The following is a 16,017-nucleotide window of genomic DNA, read 5'->3' on the forward strand; positions in this document are numbered from 1 at the left end:
ATGCTCCCATGGTTTGTTGATTTCGTTGGTACCTGTGATGCAGCAGTTGTATATTATTTTGGTTTATTTGTGCCTTCCCTGTCTTCTGTCACACTGTAAGCTCCTTGAAAACAGACAAGTAGTCTTGTCTTTGTATCCCTTGTAGGGTTTGCCATATAGCTTACACATGGTAGGCATTTAGCGGCTATTAGTGACTGATTATATTAATGAATAAAAGAATAAAGACCATTCTTTGTGTGGGTGAGCTGTTTATTTTGAATATCAGGGTGGCCTCTTGGAAAAATAAAGCTTGTAAAGAAACATTCAGCACTGAAAATTATATAAAAAGGGACATAAATGGTGAGAGCAGCTTCCTGCATGGGGTGAGAGCAAACATTCCTTGGAAAATGAAATGGGAAGTGATGTGATATCATCCCAATGGGAAGACTTGCTGGAATTGATCCTGGTGGCTTTTGAGGCAGTGTGCTCCTGTGGCCAGACTCATTTTGCTGGCTATCAAATTCTGCTTTTGTCATCAAGGTCTTGACACTTTCCCTGGAGATGGGTGATAAGAAAAAGCAGCCTCTGTTCATTTACTAAACACTGCTCAGGCCTGGAATTCTTTGTCTCTTAAAGAAACAAGCCCAGTGGAAGCAATCATACATAATACATGTGCGTGTTCTTTTAGCTGCACTCTCCTCCTTGAGGAGCCCAGGTTGCTTCAGAAGCTTCAAAAGCGTCTGCTTTAAAATCTTCAGAGGGATATTTTGAAGTTTTAATTCTGCAGTGTTTAATCCTAATATTCTATTGTTGTGGCCTCGTGGAAACTCCTCAACTTAATATTTCGGAAACTATATGAAACTGCTGTTTTGTAGGTAAACAGCCAAACATAAACGGTTTTGTATGGATGAACCTAATACCTCAGGTCTCGAGTTTCTCTTGGGTTCTGAACAGCAGCATCATGGGTCTTTTTGACGTAGATAATCCCAAGTCCATTTATACTTTAAAGATGCATTTCTGAACTTTAATTTTCAGCTTTCTTTTGTAGTTTCGTTTAGCTCAAATTTTTAATAACTTTTTAAAAATCTTTTGAGTACATGTTGGACGTATTTGAGAGGGTTGTGGGGAATGTGTGAGAGTAATATGAAGGCCAGAGTAGGCCCCGAAAAATAAGCCTGAGATGAAAACTTTTGCTATAACTATCTACATGTAATTGTTGGCTATAATGAGCTTACATTCCCATAAGTAAATGACTTTTTTTCCTCCTTTCCTAACACCTCCATGTCTTTTTTCTAGTCTTGATAAGGAAAATCTGGTAGTAGGGAAAATAAGACAACATTGTATGTGGCCCTTTCATTTTATTTGGGATCTGTCAGGGAAGTGGGCAAGAGCCCTACCTCTTAACACCAGGCTATTACTTTGTGGTTCTCGGAAGTGTCTATAAGGTTCAGGGAAGGCAGATGCTGAAGTCAGGGGGAAATGCAAAGGAACAGGGAGATGGCAGGTGGTAGCAGACTTCAGAGAACAGGACTGAGGAACGGGAACAGAGCAAAAGGGGATAGGTATAAATATTTAAAGAGATTCTGTTTCCTCTCATCCTTTAAAACCTGGCTTGGTTTGCTTTATAAACCTGTACCTTAAATATATCAAAGTTGTTCCAGGTCGCATACTATGGATGCCTACTAGGGAAGTATCATTATATAGAATGCAGCTTTGAAAGTAACTTTTGTGTTCTAAAAATAGTGCTTTGAAAAGCCAGGGTCATTTTAAATGCACTGGTCTACTCTAGTACCTTTTGAATCATTAATAGCTGATATCAAAGGAAAAGGAGAAGAGAATTCTCTCTGAGGTTTTAGTGTTTAATAAATCTTGATATTTACCTGATGACAGTTCCATGTGAGAAATTAAAGCAAAGACAATTGAAAAATATAAAACTATTAGCAAAAATATATTTTAAACAGCGAGTTCTCATCTGTTTTTAAAAAATTTACCTGCTCCTTTGTGTTTCTGAACATTTGCTTTTGTCTCCTTTGAACTGGATGCTCACTTGATTGTTAAACCATTCATTTCCTGAGAATTTCATCAGTACTACAGGACAAGATTCCTTGCCATGAAGAATACTTGGCTCCTATTGTTTACTGGCCAGGGATGGAGACTTCCCATACCCCTTCTCAGAAGTCTGAAAATAGAACTTGAGAGTAAAGACTTCAGACTTGCCGTGTCCTTGCTTCTTTGGTTGCCTAAAATAAATTCCCAGCTCTTTGGCACAAGGTAGCTTCTGAATTTAACAACATTAAATTCCTTCTCTCACGCATCATCTTTGTAATTTTTTGTAATATACTAGTTCATTATGAAAATTAAGATTATGCCAATTTCCCTTGATGTTTGCTGCCTGGAGGAGACTATAAATTCCTTTCCACTGAACACCTGCTCAGTACTAGAATCTGGGCAAGATGCACTAAGGAGATACCAGGGAGGTATTACCCAGCAAGTAAGCTAAACAAGTAGTAGGAGCATTGGTGCCTCGGGAATTTACACTCTGAGCTGAATAGGGCATAGTTATACATACATAAATGCATATCTGTATATGAGAAACAAGTACAGACTATGTAGAAGTTATGTGTGTTGTCATACACATTTTAGGACTGAAGGAAAATTTACATAGTATAATGGCTTCCTAAATGAGGCCCAGAACATGTTATTTTTAAATATTTTTCTATCTAGTTGAAAGACAAGAGTTACAGAGAGGGAGACAAGACTGGGCCAGGCTGAAGCCAGGAGCTCCATCTGGGCCTCTTACATGGGTGGCAGGGGCCTTCTGTTGCCTTCCCAGGTGCATTACCAGGGAGCTAGTTGAAAGCAGAGCTGCCGAGACTCGAATGGGTGCTCCCATATGGGATGCTGGTGTTGCAAGCAGTGTCTTAACCTGCTGTGTCATGATACTGGCCCCCGAGGCCCAAGAAATTTTAATGATTTGTTTAAGGTATTAGTTACCATCAACAACAAACATTTTATTGGATATCTACTCTATGAGAAGTTAGGCCTCAGATGTAGAGTTATGTCATTAAGAACTTAATAATTGTGAGTACTGAATATTTGTATCAATAGATAAATAGCAATGCAAAATCATGGTACTAAGTGAGGGGTACAGTTTATAGAGTTCTGTAGCAGTTCAGTGAGAGTAGGTAGGGAACATTTGACCCTTAGGGTAAGCTAGGCCTGAGAGAAGAGAGAGGATTGAATGAGTGCAGAGGGGAAGCACTCGAAGGAGAACATGAGCGAAACCCATCTTGTTGGCGGCAGAACAAGTAGAGGGTTCATAGCACAGACCTAGGGGGGAAGTGGATCAGTAAAGTTGGAGAGTAAGATAAACTGGAGGGGGCCTTATCATAGGCAAGGGAGTGTGGTTTACTGAATCCCCTTACAGTGAAAGATTTCCAAGCAGCAAATTGTATGTGTATGTGTATGTATATGTAGTGTTTTAGGAAAATCAATTCTTCCATGAGGTATAAATTGGAGGAACAGAGACCAGTTGGAGGAGGCTGCAGTGGTCCAGGGAAAAGAGTCTCAACAGGGTGATGGCAGTGAAGAAGTAGACAGAGATTTGAGTTATTCCAAGAGGAATACATAGAATTCGATAATTAGTGAGTTATAGCAGTAGGGGAGTTGGGTTTCATTGGTTCTGCTACATCTCTCCAACAGGGTACCTTAAACATTTTTTTTTTAAGATTTATTCTATTTATTTGAAAGAGCTACAGCTACACACACACACACACACACACACACACAGAGAGAGAGAGAGAGAGAGAGAGATATCTGTCCACTGGTTCACTCCCCAAATGTTTAAACCATCAGGGCCGGGCCAGACCTAAGCCAGGAGCCAGGAGTTTCTTCTGGGTCTCCCATGTAGGTGCAGGGGCCCAAAGACTTGAGCCATCTTCCCTGCATTAGTAGGGAGCTGGATCAAAAGTGGAGCTGCCAGGACTAGAACCAGCATGGGATGCTGGTGCTGCAGGCAGCAGCTTTACCTACTGCATCATGATGCTGGCCTGATGGAAACTTTTAAAAAGTTCTGAGTCCAGCCCCAAATTCAGATAATTTAAATGAAATAGTTTTTGTTCCTATGCCTAGGATGAATATACGTTAAAAAGTTTGTGGGAAAAAAAGTTTGTGGAAATTGATGTTAAAAGATAAGTTTATGTAGGTGCACGAAGTTTTGAAATCCATGCTTATGAGGGGTCTTAAAAAGCTCATGGAGGGGCTGGTGCTGTGGTGCAGCAGGTTGAAGCCCTGGCCTGAAGCCCTGGCATCCCATATGGGCACCGGTTCGAGTCCTGGCCACTCCGTTTCCGATCCAGCTCTCTGCTATGGCCTGGGAAGGCAGTGAAGGATGGCCCAGGCCCTTGGGCCCCTGTACTGACGTAGGAGACCCCAAGGAGGCTCCTGGCTCCTGGCTTTGTATCATTGCAGCCATTTGGGGAGTGAAACAGTGGACAGAAGATCTCTCTCTGTCTCTACCTCTGTAACTCTGCCTTTCAAATGAATAAAATAAATCTTAAAAAAAAAAGTTTGTGGAAAATGCATGTTATGAAAAATCTATATACGGCTTCAGAATTTTTGTGCAGCAAAATAAACTTTTTTTTTTAAGATTTATTTTATTTATTTGAAAGAGTTACAGAGAGGCAGAGGCAGAGAGAGAGGTCTTCTATCTGCTGGTTCACTCCCCAGATGGCTGCAATGGCCAGAGCTGTGCCTATCCAAAGCCAGGAACCAGGAGCTTCCTCCTGGTCTCCCACGTAGGTGCAGGAGTATGAGCACTTGGGCCATCTTCCACTGCTATCCCAGGCCATAGCAGAGAGCTGTATCAGAAGAGGAGCAGCCGGGACTAGAACCAGCTCCCAAATGGGATGCTGGTGCCTCAGGCCTCAAGCCTCAGGCCTGGGCTTTAACCCACTGTGCCACAGCCCCGGCCCCCTAAACTTATTTTTTTTTTTTTAAGATTTATTTATTTATTTGAAAGTCAGGGGGCCGGCGCTGTGGCTCACTTGGTTAATCCTCCGCCTGTGGCGCTGGCATCCCATATGGGCTCTGGGTTCTGGTCCCAGTTGCCTCTCTTCCAATCCAGCTTTCTGCTGTGGCCCGGGAGGGCAGTGGAGGATGGCCCAGGTGCGGCCCTGCACCCGCATAGGAGACCAGGAGGAAGCACCTGGCTCCTGGCTTCGGATCGGTGCAGCGCCGGCTGTGGCGGCCATTTCGGGGGTGAACCAACGGAAAAAGGAAGACCTTTCTCTCTGTCTCTCTCTCACTGTCTAACTCTGCCTCTCAAAAAAAAAAAAAAAAAAAAAAAGAAAAAAAAAAAGAAAGAAAGAAAGAAAGGGTTACACAGAGAAAGGAGAGGCAGAGAGAGAGAGAGGTCTTCTGAAGCCAGGAGCTTCTTCTGGGTCTCCCACACAGGTGCAGGGGCCCAAGGACTTGGGCCATCTTCTACTGCTTTCCCAGGCGATAGCAGAGAGCTGGATTGGAAGTGGAGCAGCCGGGTCTTGAACTGGTGCCCATATGGGATGCCGGCACTTCAGACCAGGACGTTAACCTGCACCACGGTGCTGGCCCCTAAACTTATTTTTAAATTCCATTTTTTCATGAACTTTCTAAATTACCATTGTAAATAATAAAACAATATAGAGCCAATTCTTTTGAGTGTTCTTTCTACTATATCACACTGCTAAGGAGGAGGGTCTTGTGGTTAAAACACAGCACAGATGCCTGGGAAATGAAATGGGAAGCCAAAGACCACATTGTGATGAGGTTTAACCACAAGCTGTTTTCACTTCTGCATAGGTTTTCCTTATCTTTAAGCACTCAATGTATATAGTTAGGTCTGTCAGGCTCATAATGCAACACTAGCCTTGATTTCCTAAAGTTTTCTTGTTTTGAGATTTAGTTCTTCATATTCAAGTGAAAAGATCCCTTCAGATTTTGGATTTAAGTGTGTTTTCTCTAGAGAACTAGTTTTGAAGATGAAATGGTCTCCCTCCCTAATACACACAAGTAGGTAGGCCACTTCCATTACAAAGCTGTAAGTGAGGTAGCCGTAAAGGCCCCATAGTCCTTTTGGAGCACGAGGAGGAGGGTAGTTTTGAACCTAAATCTTTAAGGCTTAATTACCGGGTCAGCATTTAAGAACAGTTTACTTGAACAAATCTTACTACCTGAAAAAGAGAATCAGTGTTGTGAATGAGTTGAGTAGTTTTGCTCATGGATTTTTAGAGGATCCAATAGCTTTTTAAAAATCCTTTGTATGTTTTTTTTAATGTTTTTTTTTGTATGTTTTATTTATTTGAATGCAGAGTGACAGAGAGGGGGAGACAGATCTTCCATCTTTTAGTTCACTCCCCAAACTGGCACAAAAGCCAGGATTGGGCCAGGCCGAAGCCAGGAGCCAGGAACTCCATCCTGGTCTCCCAGATGGGTGGCAGGGACCCAAGGACTTGGGTCATCTTCTGCCTTCCCAGGTGCGTTAACAGGAAATGGAATTGGAAATGGAGCAGCTGGGACTCAAACTGGCATTTCAGTATGGGGATTTATTTTTAAAAATGTAGTTAGGCATTTTAAGATGAGACTCATTCTCACTCCTTTATTTTTTTTTTTAATGTTTATTTATTTTCATCTACTTGCAAGGCAGAGCGACAGTGAGGGGTGGGGGAATCTTCCATCCATTGGTTCACTTCGCAAAGGCCTACAATAGCCAGGCCAAAGTCAGAAGTCCATAACCCCATCTGGGTTTCCCATATGGGTCCCGTTGGGTGGCAGGGACCTAAGCACTTAAGCCATCATCTGGATCTGAAGCAGCACTCCATTATGGGATACAGGCTATGCCACAGTGCCTAACCCTCACTCCTTTTGTGTTTTGACTAGGTTTTACCTGTTGTTCCTTACATGAGGATTCTAAATAGCATTTTCTGAATCAACTAACAATTATTATGCTCCTACTATAAGGGCCTGGTACTGTTATTTAATTACATCTGCCAAGACTAAATATTCCTGAATTTTATGAGTAGGTCTCTAGTACTAAATAGTTATCAGTGCTTGGCTTCTACAGTCCTTATCCTAGCTTGTTCCTTGCTGTGGCTTTTCTGTTACAACTTCTGATCTGGGGCTGGTGTTGTGGCATAGCGGGTTAAGCAGCTGCCTGTAATGCCAGCATCTCATATGGTGCTGGTTTGAGACCTGGCTGCTCTACTTCCAATCCAGCTCCCTGCTAATGTGCCTGGGAAAGCAGCAGAAGATGGCCCAATTGCTTGGGCCTTTGCACCCACATGGGAGACTCAGAAGAAGCTCTGGGCTCCTGGCTTTGACCTGACCCAGCTCTGGTGGTTGTGGCCATTTGGGGAGTGAACCAGTGGGTGGAAGATCTCTCAATGTCTCTGTCACTCTACTTTTCAAATAAATATAAAACTAAATCTTTAAAAAGAAAAAATAACTTCTGATCTACTGGGGAAGCAAGTGGAAGAAAACTTTACCATTTTTTAAAGATTTATTTTTATTTTTAAAGATTATTTTTATTATTTGAAAGGAAGAGTTACAGAGAGAAAGAGAGAGACAGAGAGTGATATATATGTTCCACTTGCTGATTCACTCCCCAAATAGCCAAAACGGCTGGAGCCAGGCCAGTCCAAACCCGGAGCCAGGTGCTTCTTCTGGGTATCCCACATGGGTGCAGGAGCCCAAGCACTTGGGGCATCTTCCGCTGCTTTCCCAGGTGCCTTATCAGGGAGCTGGACACAGGACGTGGAGCAGCTGGGACCTGATCTGGTGCCCATAAGGGGTGCCAGCATCACAGATGTCAGCTTTACCTGCTGTGCCACAGCACCGGCTCCCAAACTTTTCCATTTAATAGTGAGAGCCTAAGCTCAGTCATACTGTGAGTATGTGCTTTATATGTTACCTTACTTAGTACTCATAACAATTCCATATGATACTCTTCACACCCTTTTTACAGATTGATTTACCCCAAGTATTTATTAGTATGGTTTAGCACTATTTCTGGTTCTGAGGATTCCATAGAGAGTACCAGATGAGGTTCCTGCTAAGACACAGAGAAGTTAAATAACTTGCCCAAAGTCACAAAACAGGAGAGTGGAAAAATTAGATACAGCTCTGACTGATTCCAAAGGGAGTGGCTGTAACCATTATTACATTACTCTGCTGGGTACATATTGTGTGTTTCCTGTGAATATATATAAATCAAGTCCTAAAATAGGTGGGATTCCCAGTATTTCTTTGTTATAAATGTTCTTGATGAATCCAAGAAAGAAGTCTTAGTGCTGACAAGCACACCTGCCAGCTCTTTGCCTTCTTTCTGGGTCTCCACCCACTCATACCCGTGTGTACACTGGCAGTGTGACTGACCAGCTTTGGCATTTGGATGTTTTTGTGTTTTGAGTACTGGGAAGGTTCTTCCTTGGCTTCCTAAAAGTTCCTTGCTGACTTACAAGTTCTTACTTGTAGCACAGTGTTGAGTAATGTGTTGCTAACATTGTAATGTGGAATTTTTCTTTTTCCCCCAGTTCTTTCTGGCTAGTATGTTAGTGGGGACTCTGGTCAAGCTTGCTTTTAAGTTCAATGGAAAACACTCTCTGTATTCAGAGGACTAGAAGAGAGTTTTGAGGTTGGGAAGAACATAAAAATATAGCATCTTTGGCCGGCGCCATGGCTCACTTGGCTAATTCTTCGCCTGCAGTGCCCACACCCCGGGTTCTAGTCCCAGTTGGGGCGCCGGATTCTGTCCCGGTTGCTCCTCTTCCAGTCCAGCTCTCTGCTGTGTCCCCGGAAGGCAGTGGAGGATGGCCCAAGTGCTTGGGTCCCTGCACCCGCATGGGAGACCAGGAGGAAGCACCTGGCTCCTAGCTTCAGATCGGCGCAGCATGCTGGCTGTAGCCGCCATTGCGGGGGGTGAACCAATGGAAGGAAGACCTTTCTCTCTGTCTCTGTCTCTCTCTGTCTCTCTCTCTCTCTCTCTCACTGTCTAACTCTGCCTGTCTATATATATATATATATTATATATATCATCTTTTTTTCACCTGATTCTAGGTCTGTTCCCTTACTTGTGTTGTCTGAGTGCTTGCTTGCCATTATCACTGTATACCTACATTGGATGAGTGGTGTTATTGTGGGGTTAACAGCTTAGAAACAGACACAAAGATTTCTTTTAAGCATTACCTAGTAGAAAGCATTAAAAATATACTTAAGACTGAGAGGGTGGGGTCAGCGCTGTGGCATAGTGGGCTAAGCCTCTGCCTGTAACGCTGGCATCCCATATGGGTGCCAGTTCAAGCCCCGGCTGCTCCTTTTCTGATTCAGCTCTCCACTATGGTCTGGGAAAGCAGTAGAAGATGGCCCAAGTCCTTGGGCTCCTGTACCTGTGTGGGAGACCAGAGGAGCTCCAGGCTTCCAATTGGCTCAGCTCTGGCCATTGCAGTCATTTGAGAAATGAACCAGCAGATTGAAGATCTCTCTGTCTCTCCCTTTCTCTGTAACTCTACCTCTCAAATAAATAAATAAAATATTAAAATTCATTCTCAAAAAAAATGGTGAGGAGCTGAGTTCTGATAGGAATAGAGTTCCACTTGAGTTCTGGAGATTGATTAGGTGGGATCAAGTTTCAGGTATTAGAATTATTTGGTATTGGGGATCAAGTCAATTTAGTATTAGTGATCCAGGAGTACTTGGGTTGCGAGGCTCATGATGTTGACGATTTATGTGGTTGTGTGTAATCTGCAAATAATGCATAATACTTTATAGGTGCACAGTGTGTATATGTTAAATCTTAAAAAGGTATTTGAATGCTGAGTTTTGTCAGTTTGTCTCCCCAGGGCAGATTCCTCATTGTTAAGTATTCCTTCTTTAGAAGAACATTTATTAAGCATTTAATTGTGGGTAAAGAATTTGGGAAAGGGAATTGGGTTAACAACAATTTATAATATCAGATTGTTGCTGACTTGGTGATCTTAATATTTACAAATTGAATTAATTAGGCCTAGCATTTTAGGGCATAATTTAAAGGGAAATCTGTGGTTTTGCTTATCAGAGCTAATTCTGTGCTTTGATGACAGAAGTAATGTCTCGAATTCTACTCTTGATGAATAGAACAGACTTGTTTTTCAATTCCAGTTAAACTGGGTTTGATTTTTGATGTTTGAGATACTTGCCTCCAACATTTCCTTTTATTCCCTTTTCATTTTTTTCCCTGAATGAGAATTTTGAAAGCTGCAAAGCTAACAGTGATTACTTTTATCACCAGCATTACTACTAATAATATTAAAAATAGTGATGGGATAGGAATCATTCTTAGAAAGGTTGGATTATTGGATTATTTCAAGGAGAAAGACTCAGGGCAATGAGATATATGCCAGATGACTTATGTACTAATTGATACATTTTGTACTTTTCTTGGAACAGAGAAAGAAAAGCAGAGACCTGTTAACTCTGGAAGCTTGGCCTGGTACTATGTTATTGTGAAGTGTTGCCTACACTTTCGCCTACTGTATGGGGCAGGAAAGTTTAACATGATTTGTCATCTATTTGACCTTTGAGGCTTACAGTACATTTCTTTGGAAGCATTTGTCTATATGGTAAATAACTCATCCCAATTTTTTGGTAAGAGCAACCACACTCCTATAATATGGATTTTATGTAATAAAATTGCATTGGTCGAGATCAATACCTGCTTGGTATCCCAAAGTAGCAATATTAAGGAAATAGTTCCATTGACCAAAATATTTGGTTAAATGTTATTCTCAAACGACTACACAGTCAGCTTCTCATCATTGGCATTTTTTAAGAGGAGTGTATGATTTTAATAATCCAGAAGAGCACAGTAAATTTTGAAAAGACCCTTATGTTTTAAAATTTCCTTTTTGCCTTTTTCTTTTAAGTCCCTGGCACTTAGTAGATCTCTGTTGAATAAAAAGTTAGCCAATACCTATCTTGAACTTTTCTCTGGAACCTGCCTACTAGGGGAGCTTGTCAAAAGAAGAGCTGGAGATTATTGGCTGATGCATCCCCTTCTCTTAGGCACCTGCTTGGCGTTAAGTGTTTATTGAATGGTTGAGTCAGGAGGTTAAGGTTTTCATCAGGGAAGAATTGCAGTGACCTGGGTGCTACTGAGGGGACTGGTGGTGGCCCTTCCTAAGTGGAAGAAATGTCAGTTTCCAGCTACTTGAGTAACTGTGAATATGGGGAAAATTACTGCTTTGATGCTTTCAAGCTTTATACTTTTGAACAAGAAGTAATATGTTAAAATGTGGTGCTTTATCTCTCTCTCTTTTTTTTTTTTAAAGATTTATTTATTTGAAAGAGTTACAGAGAGAGGAGGAAAGGCAGAGAGAGTGAGAGAGAGGTCTTCCATCTGATGGTTCACTCCCCAGTTGGCTGCAATGGCCAGGGCTGCGCTGGTCTGAAGCCAGGAGCCAAAAGCCTCCTCCAGGTCTCCCATGTAGGTGCAGGGGCCCAAGGACTTGGGCCATCCTCTGCTGCTTTCCCAGGCCATAGCAGAGAGCTGGATCGGAAGTGGAGCGGCAGGGTCTTGAACTGGCACCCATATGGGATGCTTTACCCGCTATGCCAAAAGCGCCGGCCCCTCTCCCTTGTTTTTTTTTTTTTTTTTTTTTTTTTTTTTTTTTTTGACAGGCAGAGTGGACAGTGAGAGAGAGCGACAGAGAGAAAGGTCTTCCTTTTGCCGTTGGTTCACCCTCCAATGGCCGCCCGGGCTGGCGCGCTGCAGCCGGCACACCGCGCTGATCCGAAGCCAGGAGCCAGGTACTTATCCTGGTCTCCCATGGGGTGCAGGGCCCAAGAACTTGGGCCATCCTCCACTGTACTCCCTGGCCACAGCAGAGAGCTGGCCTGGAAGAGGGGCAACCGGGACAGAATCCGGCGCCCCGACCGGGACTAGAACCCGGTGTGCCGGCGCTGCAAGGCAGAGGATTAGCCTATTGAGCCACGGCACCGGCCCTCCCTTGGTTTTATTTTGTGTTTTATTCTGTTCAGAATTTAGTGAGAGCTATGATTTCTGTAAAGTTTATGAAAAGAGTATTGTGGCTTCAAGCTATCAGTAGAAAATAAAGAAAGATTATTCCTTTATGACGCATAATTCTGTTCTATCCTCTTGCCACCAAAACTTCAGACTTTAGGGATATAATGTTAGAAGAGTATTTTCTGGCCGGCGCAGTGGCTCACTAGGCTAATCCTCCGCCTTGCGGCGCCGGCACACCGGGTTCTAGTCCCGGTCGGAGTGCTGGATTCTGTCCCGGTTGCCCCTCTTCCAGGCCAGCTCTCTGCTGTGGCCAGGGAGTGCAGTGGAGGATGGCTCAAGTCCTTGGGCCCTGCACCTGCATGGGAGACCAGGAGAAGCACCTGGCTCCTGCCTTCGGATCAGCACGGTGCGCCGGCCGCAGCGCGCCGGCCGTGGCGGCCATTGGAGGGTGAACCAACAGCAAAAGGAAGACCTCTCTCTCACTGTCCACTCTGCCTGTCAAAAAAAAAAAAAAAATACTTCCACTAATTTTTGGCATACCTTAATGATTTTCTTTATAGAAGACTTCCCTTCCTAAATAGGATGTGCTTACGTGATTAGATTTTATGAGTATAAGCCGGCGCCGTGGCTCAATAGGCTAATCCTCCACCTTGCGGCGCCGGCACACCGGGTTCTAGTCCCGGTCGGGGCGCCGGATTCTGTCCCGGTTGCCCCTCTTCCAGGCCAGCTCTCTGCTATGGCCAGGGAGTGCAGTGGAGGATGGCCCAGGTGCTTGGGCCCTGCACCCCATGGGAGACCAGGAAAAGCACCTGGCTCCTGGCTCCTGCCATCGGATCAGCGCGGTGCGCCGGCTGCAGCGGCGGCCATTGGAGGGTGAACCAACGGCAAAGGAAGACCTTTCTCTCTGTCTCTTTCTCTCACTGTCCACTCTGCCTGTCCAAAAAAAAAAAAAAAAAAAAAAAGATTTTATGAGTATATATCTTTTTCTTTGATACTCATCTGTATAAGTAAGAGATTTATAGAAGTGAAGTTGACACTTTGAGGTGCAACGACTTTGAGCAGCCCTTGTCTTGACAGATGAATAGTTTTTTTCCCCATACTATTTGTTGAACTCTTTACTTATTATAGAGTTAATCATGTGTATAAAGTTGATTGAAAATGGATCCTAGTAAAAAATAAGAATGGGAATAGAAGAAGGAGAAGGAAGAGGGGTGGGATTATGGGAAGAATCACTGTGTTCATAAAGTTGTACTTATGAAATGCATGAAGTTTGTATTTCTTATATAAAAGGGGAAAAAGAAAAAGAAGTAAGAGATTTAGCTGGGTAGCAGGGGGAAAGTCATTTTGTTATAGATAAATGCATAAAGTGGATCACATAAAGAATTGAGATTGGTGATATGTGAAGTTAAGTAACAATGGCCAGGAAGGCCAACATTTCTATTCCATACCCAGTTATACCACTGGTTAATTTTGTGGCTTTGGGCAAGTCACTTTATCTCACTCAACTAATTGTAAGTGTTCTCATCTGTAACTTGAGGGTGTAGAATGATCTCTGATGTCCTAGTTCTAGAAGTCCTATGATGCTAAATTACCAAACAGGGAAAAAAGACTATATGTACCTCATCTCCAGGTTTGTTTCACCAAAGATCCAAATGTGATGTGTTAATTATGTAAATAATAGAAGGATATGGTTTAAATTATCAGGTACCAAAATTGTCAGATTGTATTATGTGCTCTTAAGTAATTTTATGTGCTAAATATAAAAGATTTGATTGTTTCATGAAAGGTATAACCTTTCATAGTTCTCAGTATCCCTTGGTTCGAATTTCATCTTTTTTAATTTTAATTTTATTTTTTAAAGATTTATTTATTTCTTTTGAAAGTTAGAGTTACACAGAGAGAGAAGGAGAGGCAGAGAGAGAGAGGGAGGTCTTCTGTGTGCTGGTTCACTCCCCAGATGGCCACAACGGCTGGACCTGGGCCAATCCAAAGCCAGGAGCCAGGAGCTTCCTCTGGGTCTTCCCGTGCAGGTGCAGGGGCCCAAGGACTTGGGCCATCTTCTACTGCCTTCCCAGGACATAGCAGAGAGCTGAATCAGAAGTGGAGCAGCCAGGACTTGAACCGGCACCCATATGGGATGCTGGCACTGCAGGTGGTGGCTTTACCCGCTAGGCCACAGCGCCGGACCCCGAATTTTATCTTAACTCCAACCTAGAAATAAGTGTATGTTTGTGGACTTGGTGGCAGGTAGAGAGGATGGTAGTGACTAGGAGACACTGTGGATAGTATTTTGGAAAGCAAGACGTTAAGAGTTCTTTAACCTGTAGAGTTTGCATGGCTAGTTTGTTATGATTTCATTGGCACATCCCTGGAGGACTGATATGAAGCCCATATACAGAGTCAGAATACCTGTGTCTGTCTCGCTGAGTGTCATTTAAGCATTGTAAACTTCTCTGTGTGCATGTGTTTCCATCAGAAAAGATGAGGTTGAATGCCTTAAAGAGTTTTTAATTAAAAATTTATTATGAAGCTGTATTTGTAAAAGAGCTTTAAAAACAAAAAATTGCAACAAATGAAAAGCTAATCTTAGTGGGCAGACAACTGTATAAATATATTTGTTCTTACAGACTTGATTATACATATTTATGGGGTGAATTTGAAACTAGTACATAATTCAGGCCGGCACCGCGGCTCAATAGGCTAATCAATCCTCTGCCTGTGGTGCTGGCACACCAGGTTCTAGTCCTGGTCTGGGCGCCGGATTCTGTCCCGGTTGCTCCACTTCCAGGCCAGCTCTCTGCTGTGGCCCGGGAGTGCAGTGGAGGATGGCCCAAGTGCTTGGGTCCTGCACCCGCATGGAGACCAGGAGAAGCACCTGGCTCCTGGCTTTGGATCAGCGCGATGTGCTGGCCGCGGTGGCCATTGGAGGGTGAACCAACAGCAAAAGGAAGACCTTTCTCTCTGTCTCTCTCTCTTACTGTCCACTCTGCCTGTCAAAAAAAAAAAATAAATAAATAAAAATAAAAAAAAAAAGAAAAAGAAAAAAGAAAAAAAGAAACTAGTACATAATTCAGAAGTCTATTTTAGGGATAGATAGCTCTCAATTATCCACATACATGAATAGATTAGAACCACGGATATTTGTGAGCCATCTACTACACGCTAAGCAATATGTTAGGCCTGTTTAGACTATTTTAAAATATAGAGGAAAGCTACAAATCTCAAGGCTATTAATTGTATCTTGAAAGTGCTCTCATCCTCTAGCCTGCTGAGCTTTAAGACTCATCTAAGTGTCGGGGCTGGTGCTGTGGCGCAGTGGATTAATGCCCTGACCTGAGGTTCTGGCATCCCATATGGGCACTGGTTCAAGACCTGGCTACTCCACTTCTGATCCAGCTCTCTGCTATGGCCTGGCAAAGCATACAAGATGGCCCAGGTCTTTGGTCTCCTGCATCCGTGTGGGAGACCTGGAAGAAGCTCCTGGCTTCAGATAGGCGCAGTTCCGGCCATTTTGGTCAGTTGGGGAATGAACCATGGGGTGGAAGACCTCTCTCTCTCTGCCTCTCCTCTCTCTCTGTAACCCTGACTTTCAAATAAATAAATAAATAAATAAATCTAAAAAGGAAAAAAAAAGACCCAGCTAAGGGGCCAGTGCTGTGGCAAAGTGGGTAAAGCTGCCACCTGCAGTGCCAGCATCCCATATAGGTGCCAGTTCAAATCCTGGCTGCTCCATTTCCCACCCAGCTCTCTGCTGTGGCATGGGAAAGCAATAGAAGATGGCCCAAATCCTTGGGCCTCTGCATCCATTTGGGAGAACCAGAAGAAGCTCCTGGCTTCGGATTGCCCAGCTCCAGCCATTGTGGCCATCTGGGGAGTGAACCAGTGGATGGAAGATCTCTCTCTCTCTCTCCCTCCCCCTCTCCCTCTCTCTCTCTCCCTCCCTCCCTCCTTTCTCTCTCTCTGCCTCCGCCTTTCAAATAAATCTTTTTTTTAAAAAGATATGT

The 16,017-nt window shown here is 43.3% G+C and overlaps 1 protein-coding gene across 7 annotated transcripts in view; it reads left to right on the top strand.

Annotated features, from left to right (window-relative positions):
• OTUD7B (OTU deubiquitinase 7B) overlaps positions 1–16,017 on the top strand; it is a 67,655-nt gene that overhangs the window by 11,663 nt on the left and 39,975 nt on the right. Inside the window, exon 2 of one of the 7 annotated variants that reach the window (XM_070077754.1) lies at positions 10,438–10,635. The exons of 5 other annotated variants lie outside the window; for them this stretch is intronic. The gene's annotated coding sequence lies outside the window, so the exon portion shown is untranslated. The remainder of the gene's footprint in view (positions 1–10,437; positions 10,636–16,017) is intronic. One more of the 7 variants, XM_070077755.1, reaches the window with a different exon arrangement.

The sequence above is a fragment of the Oryctolagus cuniculus genome, chromosome 7 (assembly GCF_964237555.1).
Source record: "Oryctolagus cuniculus chromosome 7, mOryCun1.1, whole genome shotgun sequence".
Classification (NCBI taxonomy): domain Eukaryota; kingdom Metazoa; phylum Chordata; class Mammalia; order Lagomorpha; family Leporidae; genus Oryctolagus; species Oryctolagus cuniculus.